The 8261-nt window shown below is 39.6% G+C and overlaps 1 pseudogene; it reads right to left on the reverse strand.

Moving 5' to 3' along the window:
* Positions 1-3939: 3939 nt before the first annotated feature.
* LOC111539614 lies at positions 3940-5733 on the reverse strand (annotated as a pseudogene).
* Between the last annotated feature and the right edge of the window lie 2528 nt (positions 5734-8261).

Consider the following 8261-nt stretch of genomic DNA (forward strand, 5'->3'; position numbering starts at 1 on the left):
TGTACTAAAGAACAGATCACCCTGATGAGGAATAGGAGATACTTATTTCCATGCACCTAAGTGAGTTCAGGTCTAAGTAGAGTCCTCTAGCTTTTGGTACATTCCTTTTTTCTAAATACTGAATATCCTAGAGAAAACTGGAAAACTAATGGCTTACTACAATTAATCATAAACAGCACATGTCATGTATAAATCTTAGATCTTATAAATTATGATTTGAATGCAAAACAATTGGTGCTCTCTTAAGATTTTCAACAGCCTCCAAAAATGAACATTTTCTCCAGAATCAGGCTATTATCCACTACTCTACCAAAAAGAGCACATTGATGGGCAGAAGCACCAATTTATGAGGGAAAAGACTTTGTATAACAGCGTTATCTGTGATTCTGCCTGTTCCTTTAGGCCTTCCTCTGAGGCTGGAAGATTAATTTGCCTTCAGAGCAACTGACAAGCATTCATTTACCGAATAATGATTTTCTAAATTCATAATTTATCTTGTTATATGATGTCACTAATTAAGTAAAGCTATAATTTACAAGGTTGAAAATTCTTTTCAGCTAGTCACTGTCATTGGTTTGATGTAGTTGTATGGGAAATGAATATTGCCCTACACAGTACATCCTCGAGTTTAGAGACTAGACAAAAAAGAAAGCCAGGGTCCCTTATGTCCTTTTCATCATAATATAAACTGCATTATAAAGAACTTATCTATGAGGCCACAAGGAATATTAAGGAAAATATAAACGTGACCCCTCTAGTTATTTGGAGAGAGTACATAAGCGTTTTCAAATATGCTCTAGGAAGGCAAGATATATAAGAACAAAAATAATAAAACAAAAAATGTTGTGAAAAGTCAGTTCAGAAAAGAAATTGGAATGGTATTTTATCAGAAAGAGTTTTAATATGTCCATAGCCCATAGTTCATCATATTCATAGCATGTCTTTTAAAACCAGAGAGAAAATGCAGTATGCTAAGAAATCTAATAACCAGTGTTATAAAAGTAACTCTCAACCCAGACTAAGGATGGCCTTTGTATAGTGAAAACATTCTCAGTTTTAGAATGTTCTTCTTAAATGTACTAGTTTTCTGAGAATAAAATCAAAAGACACCACCTCCAAAGAATACACATTGAGATTGTGTTCCAGTCATCATAGCAAGAAAAAAGTCATACCAGTCCTGATGCTGGCTTTCTGATAAAACAATAAGGCAATACTAAAAGATGTTTGATAGCATCTTAAAGACCAAGTAAAAGAGTATTATTGATAAATTAACACTTATTTTGTTTACATATATCAATTCTTATTTAAGGGGAAAAAGTCACTATAAGTTTTCTCCAAACAGCTGGAAAATATATTATTTTTTTGAGCTGTTATGTTTTGTGCCTGTGCACATTTCCTGAAATAAACTCCAAATCTATGACATTTATCTAACCATACAGGCCAGGAAAAATGGGAATATTATCCAATTAATTTGATTTGCTAGGACCAGATTCCTTATAGTTTTGGTGGCATGATTCTGTGAAATGGTTGGTAATTTTTTAATTAGTTCTGTTTTATGGGACCTTAATATCCTGCCAAGTGTACTTGAGCTTTATATTGCCATTTCTTACTGTTTTATAGCCATGGCCACTTTCTTTTTCCTTTTTTTTTTTTTTTTTTAATTATACTTCAAGTTCTGGGTTACATGTCCAGAACATGCGTTTTTTGTTTTTACATAGGTATACAAGTACCATGGTGGTTTGCTGCACCCATCAAACCTTCACTTACATTAGGTATTTCTCCTAATGTTACCTCTCCCCTAGCTCCCCACCCCCAATAGGTCCTGGTGTGTGATGTTCCCCTCCCTGTGTCCATGTGTTCTCATTGTTCAACTCCCACTTATGAGTGAGAACATGGCAGTGTTTGGTTTTCTTTTCTTGTGATAGTTTGCTGAGAATGATGGTTTCCAGCTGCATCCACGTCCCTGCAAAGGACATGAACTCATCTTTTCATGGCTGCATAGTATTCCATGGTGTATATGTGCCACATTTTCTTAACCCAGTCTATCACCAATGGATATTTGGGTTGGTTCCAAGTCTTTGCTATTGTGAATAGTGCTGCAATAAACATACGTGTGCATGTGTCTTTATTGTAGAATGATTGATAATCCTTTGGTTATATGCCCAATAATAAGATTGCTGGGTCTAGTGGTATTTCTGGTTCAAGTTCTTTGAGGAATCACCACACTGTCTTCCACAATGGTTGAACTAATTTACACTCCCAGCAACAGTATAAAAGCATTCCTATTTTTCCACAATCTTTCCAGCGTCTGTTTCCTGACTTTTTAATGATCGCCATTCTAACTGGTGTGAGATGGAATCTCATTGTGGTTTTGATTTGCTTTTTTTTTTTATTTTTTTTTATTATTATACTGTAAGTTCTAGGGTACATGTGCATAACATGCAGGTTTGTTACCTATGTATACTTGTGTCATGTTGGTGTGCTGCACCCATCAACTCGTCAGCACCCATCAACTCGTCGTTTACATCAGGTATAACTCCCAACGCAATCCCTCCCCCCTCCCCCCTCCCCATAATAGGCCCTGGTGTGTGATGTTCCCCTTCCCAAGTCCAAGTGATCTCATTGTTCAGTTCCCACCTATGAGTGAGAACATGTGGTGTTTGGATTTCTGTTCTTGTGATAGTTTGCTGAGAACGATGGTTTCCAGCTGCATCCATGTCCCTACAAAGGACACAGACTCTTCCTTTTTTATGGCTGCATAATATTCCATGGTGTATATGTGCCACATTTTCTTAATCCAGTCTGTCACTGATGGACATTTGGGTTGATTCCAAGTCTTTGCTATTGTGAATAGTGCTGCAAAGAACATACGTGTGCATGTGTCTTTATAGTAGCATGATTTACAATCCTTTGGGTATATAGCCAGTAACGGGATGACTGGGTCATATGGTACTTCTAGTTCTAGATCCTTGAGGAATCGCCATACTGTTTTCCATAATGGTTGAACTAGTTTACAATCCCACCAACAGTGTAAAAGTGTTCCTATTTCTCCACATCCTCTCCAGCACCTGTTGTTTCCCGACTTGTTAATGATTGCCATTCTAACTGGTGTGAGATGGTATCTCATTGTGGTTTTGATTTGCATTTCTCTGATGACCAGTGATGATGAGCATTTTTTCATGTCTGTTGGCTGCATAAATGTCTTCTTTTGAGAAGTGTTTGTTCATATCTTCTGCCCATTTTTTGATGGAGTAGTTTGCTTCTTTCTTGTAAATTGGTTTAAGTTCTTTGTAGATTCTGGATATTAGCCCTTTGTCAGATGAATAGATTGCAAAAGTTTCTCCCATTCTGTAGGTTGCCTGTTCACCTGATGGTAGTTTCTTTTGCTGTGCAGAAGCTCTTTAGCTTAATTAGATCCCATTTGTCAATTTTGATTTTTGTTGCCATTGCTTTTGGTGTTTTAGACATCAAGTCTTTGCCCATGCCTATGTCCTGAATGGTTTTGGCCAAGCTTTCTTCTTGGATTTTTATGGTCCTAGGTTTATGTTGATTTAAGTCTTTGATCCATCTTGAGTTGATTTTTGTATAAGGTGTAAGGAAGGGGTCCAGTTTCAGTTTTCTGCATATGGCTAGCCAGTTTTCCCAACACCATTCATTAAATAGGGAATCAATTAATTTGATTCATTAGGACCAGATTCCTTATACTTTTGGTGGTATAATTCTGTGAAATGGTTGGTAATTTTTTAACTAGTCCTGTTTTATGGGACCTTAATACCCTGCCAAGTGTACTTGAGCTTTATATTGCTATTTCTTACTCTTTTATAGCCATGGCCACTTTCTTTTTCTCTTCTTTTTTGCTTTTTTTATACTCCAACACCAATTTATTTTCAAAAAGGGCTCTGTGGTATCCTATAGTTTGTCTTTTTTTGTATAATTATACAAACTTTGAAAGTTACATAAGTTGTAATGATCTAATAGTATTAATAGCCATCCAAAAAACATTTTCCCACCCTCTCAACAACCATCCAGGGGGAAGTAAAAGTCCTGAAAAGAGGCCAGTTCAACATGGCCTCTACCCTGGTAGAAACATAATTTGAAAAGAGAAGAAAACAGAAATTAACTAAGAGGTGTTGCCAGTGTCTCTCAGGAGTGGGGCCCTGGCTGTTGCCAGGGGTCATGAAAGGCAGAGCCTGCAGCATGCAGTAAGGTGACCAGGAGACCTTGCAGCCTTATCTTCCTCACCCCCGCACATCCACATCCCAACTTAGGTGTCACGGAAATCCTTCAGCAGGGTTCTCCTCCGCTTCTTCTGCTTCTCCAAGTCCCCTCTGTCACTGCTGTCTGCATGCTTCACTTTCCATGAGATGTTTTCGATCTCAGCCTCCAGCTGAGCCTGCTGGTATTCAGACAGCTTCTTCCTGGATCCAGACTCCATGTAATATGCATATGGATTGGTTATTGCAGGGTGTATTGACACTTGGCCAAGAGCTTGGCAGCATTCTGTAGGTACTGCCAGTCAATCCATGTCCCCAGATTGTTCATGGCCCTCTCCTGAATCTTCTCGTGAATCTGCTGGTATGTCTGTGCCTCTAGCTGCAAGTTTCTGTTGTGGTTTTCCCACCTCTCCAAGTAGAATAAGTACTTCTTGAGGGCTTCCCTCTCCTGGGCTTGTTGGCACTGGTTCACAATGTCAGGATTCTCCTTGTAAGTACTGCACTCATATTATTCACTGCCATGAGCCTTCCAGTCTTCTGGATACATCCAGCAGAAGTCGTGTATACATTTGGAGCATTGCATGTGATTGCAGCCTCCATTCTTCTCAATGCAGATGTTGCATTTGGGACAGTCTTTAATGTGAGCACTAATGTAGTTGACTGTTTCAGAGTCATCTGCACACTTTGTGAGCCATTTTCGGATTGTGACACAGTCTGTGGGTGCGTGATATATTTGATGACACTTAAAACAGAAGACCTCATTGCACTGATTGCACTGTATTCGGCGAGCTCTAGGCTCCTGTACTCGAATAACCATGAGGCAGTCTGCACCAGGGCACAGCTGGAGCTGGTAATGACTCTCCACATAGCCCCTGAAGAGGTAGAACCTGTATTTCTATCTCAGTTCTTCCTTGGGAAGCAATGGAAACACAAAGTCTTCTGGTGTATGGAATGGGACAGTCCTGAGCCATGCAAGAGACTCCCACACCCACACCATCCTTGACGAGAATTGAGCAGTGCTGCTCCCAGCAGCTGCGGCAAAACTGGTGTTGACAGAGCAGGGAGAGTAGGTTTTTCTTTTGTGCAAACTGCATACACGCTGCACAATGGTGCGGGGGATGAGATGTGGGAACATGTTTTATGGATTAGCCTGAACTCAAGCCTCAATGAGCAGTTGAGCAGAATTGGACTTGTACCTGTCCAATCTCTCTGAAACTTGCCAATGGAAATTGACTAATATAAGTTTAGCAACTGAATGAGATACCTTTAGGACAGAGTCTAAGCTGGTCATGTGCTCATTCAGGGCACCCTCAGATTTCTTGTAGGTCATGTAAGTGAACTGGTACTCCTCGGGATCAAAGGCATCAGCCCCCTGCTGCTCCACATCGGTGGCTACTCCCAGGTAATAGTCCTCTATGTCCCCAGGGTCTACATCCTCTTCTTCTTCCACTTCCTCACAATTTGAGTCATAGTGCTCTTCATTGCTGTCAGATGCCTGGCTATTCATGTCCACAGACATCTCAGCATCCAGCCAAGTTGCAGAAAAGCAGTTGCTTTTTCCCCCTCCCCCCCAAAACTACCGCTTTCTCAAATGCATTAGTATTTTTGTTTTCTGTAATTCTTGGAGACCTCTCAGGCAGATGTCACCCAAATATTCTATGTAATATAATTTCCATCAGTAGCTGCGGCTCCGTGGCTACTGAGCCCAGGCGAACCAGACCAGGTCAGCCCGGGCCAGAGGGATTTGACTGGGGCCCAGCTGCAGCAGAGGTGGAGGCAGTGGGCTGACCCAGATCCAGCCATGGCCACTTTCAATACGTTTAGAAGATAGTGCATACATATTGAGAACTATGTTACACATAAACGTGTCAAAACATGTGTTTACCTTTTATATTCCCTAATTCGTGTTTGGAAAGGAAAATTTTCCCAAACTTGTATTATACTACTAAGTTGCACAAGCTGCACTTATCACTAATACTCTGAGATTCTGTTTTCTCCAATAAAAAGTTTTAACTTCACAGTTGAAATTCACTGCTTGAAGCTATGTATAATGGGAAAGCTCCATTTAACTAAGATCATTTATGCATATCACTTCTAGATTCTTGGGCATTTTAAAAGTCAAATTATATAGCACTCGTCGATCAATTAACCACAAACTGTTTCTGGATGCATACACTGTGATAAGTTTATGTAGAAAACAAAACAATACAGGGTAGTGAGTCATGCACTAAATCTGGTGAGGAAAATATGCCTAAATAGATAACTATAGTATAACATAATACATCTTACAGAAAAGGTAGATACCAGTTATTTTAAAGTTCAAAATTTGAAGCTTTTTGTTTTGTTTTGTTTTGTTATTTTTAGTTTGAAGTTTTTAACCTGCTGAAGTGGAAGGAGAGATTCTTGGGAAAGCTTTACCAAAAAAGATGACATTTTAGCTGAGTTAAAAAGAGTAACTGTAGTTTATTCGACAGCAAAGAGGTGAGGAAGAAGAAATTCTGGGCAGAAAGAATAGCCTATGGAACATCAAAAAGGCATAGAGGATAAAGACATAGCTGTGGAGGAGAAATATGTGAATTTCATTTTAGCCTTGTCTGTTTATTCTTCTTGCCACATTGGGCAGCTTATGTAGCCTCTCAAACGCCCAATTTTTTCTTTTTGAAATGGGGAGAATGATTATACCTTCCCCTTAAAGTTGAGCAAAAGTTAAATGAGATAAAAATGTCAAATATTTCATACATTCTCTCTCATAATTCTAGTGTTCAAATACTCCTTTCATTTCTCGTGGAGGTGCTGAACCACGTCATGTAAGTGGAAAAACTACAGGATAGTTCAGTATAGCATGGGTTGTGTGAGAAATGAGCACAACAATGGTAACACTCGTTTGGATGTTTGTGGTAACAGATAGGAATACCTATGAAAGACTTCAAGCAGGGAAGAGATGTGATCAGATTTTTGCTCTAGCTATCTAACATTGCTAGCAGTGTGAAAAAAGGACAAATGAGGCTGGTAAGTGAGGGCAAGGACACTATTGAAATAATGAGGAAAACTAACAAAGGAGGTACACATCAGAGTACAGTGGGGTAGAATCTTCAAGGAACTTAATGAATGATTGCCCAGGGCGAGAAAAAAGAGGAGCAGGAAGAAGTCAGAGAGAGTTAGTCTAGAAGAACTTCCAAACGTCAAGCTCTAATGACTAGGTGAAATAAGAACAGATAATATTACAAGAAAAAAAAATACGATAAACTACAGACTGTTATGTTGTTCTAACTAACGGAGCTATAGGACCGAGAGCTGAAAGTGATTTATGAAAACTAGAAGCAGAGGGATGACCTCACAGGAGAAGATAGTCCTGAGTTGAGCTTTACATATAAATAAGGTGCACACTGTGAATAGAGAAACACAGTTATTAGATGAATTCACAACATGAACACACTAAGCTGGATCGACAAAACTTTGTAGTACCATATGTCATCGGGTACTTTATGTATTTGTTTATTTATTTATTTATATTGCATCAGATTCCACAGAGCAAGGGTCCCCAGCCCTCAGGCAGGAATGGGTACCATGGCCTGTTAAGAACTTGGCCACACAGCCAGAGGTGAGTGGCAGACGAGCCAGCGTTACCACCTGAACTCCGCCTCCTGTCGGATCAGTGAGGACTTTAGATTCTCATAGGATCGCAAACTCTATTGTGAACTGCACAGACAAGGGATCTAGGTTGCGTGCTCCTTACTAGAATCTAACTAATTAATGCCTGATGATCTGAGGTGGAACAGTTTCATCCTGAAACCATCTCCCCCGCCTCAGTCCGTAGAAATATTGTCTTCCGTGAAGCCGGTCCCTGGTGCCAAATCCATATGGGCACCAGTGCCATAGAGAATGGGAGACAGCTAGTGGCTTCTATGTATCCAATCATTGTTGGAAAGAGTGAAGGTTAACATAAAATATTTTGAGGAAAGGATGCATTAAAATACAAATTCAAATAATACAACACAGCAGTGTAAAATTTGCCAAAAGTTGGAAAATTACTTGTTTTCTGCAAGT

Source organism: Piliocolobus tephrosceles, chromosome 18 (genome assembly GCF_002776525.5).
Source record: "Piliocolobus tephrosceles isolate RC106 chromosome 18, ASM277652v3, whole genome shotgun sequence".
Taxonomy (NCBI): Eukaryota; Metazoa; Chordata; class Mammalia; order Primates; family Cercopithecidae; genus Piliocolobus; species Piliocolobus tephrosceles.